This window comes from Pteropus vampyrus, unplaced genomic scaffold (genome assembly GCF_000151845.1).
Source record: "Pteropus vampyrus isolate Shadow unplaced genomic scaffold, Pvam_2.0 Scaffold1698, whole genome shotgun sequence".
Lineage (NCBI taxonomy): Eukaryota > Metazoa > Chordata > Mammalia > Chiroptera > Pteropodidae > Pteropus > Pteropus vampyrus.
In genome coordinates this window covers 1,362-1,633 of record NW_011890479.1, presented here as the reverse complement: position 1 = coordinate 1,633, position 272 = coordinate 1,362, and the positions used below count along the sequence as shown (strand labels likewise).

The 272-nt window shown below is 39.7% G+C and overlaps 1 long non-coding RNA gene across 1 annotated transcript in view; it reads right to left on the bottom strand.

The window, feature by feature from the left end:
- Positions 1–95: 95 nt before the first annotated feature.
- Positions 96–272, bottom strand: part of LOC111734533 — a 950-nt gene continuing 773 nt past the window's right edge. The window contains exon 2 of the long non-coding RNA XR_002778481.1: positions 96–266. This is a non-coding gene — a long non-coding RNA (uncharacterized LOC111734533). The remainder of the gene's footprint in view (positions 267–272) is intronic.

The window sequence follows — 272 nt, the reverse complement described above, 5'->3', positions numbered from 1 at the left end:
TCTCAAATTACCACTTAGTTTCATATTTGTATCAGTAACACTTGGAATTAAAGATATCTGTCAGCCTTAGAATAGAATTGAATACTCTGTACCTCTGCAGTATGGTGGATGGGACCATTTTCCTCCCAAGCATTTTATAGATGCAGGTCCTTCCATCTCAAAACCTCTGAAACATCTGTACTCAGCTCCTTGTCCATATTCATCACTGCCGAACCAATTAGGTACAAAACCATTTGAAATTGATGGCGGTGGTCCGCAAGGAAGTCCTAAAA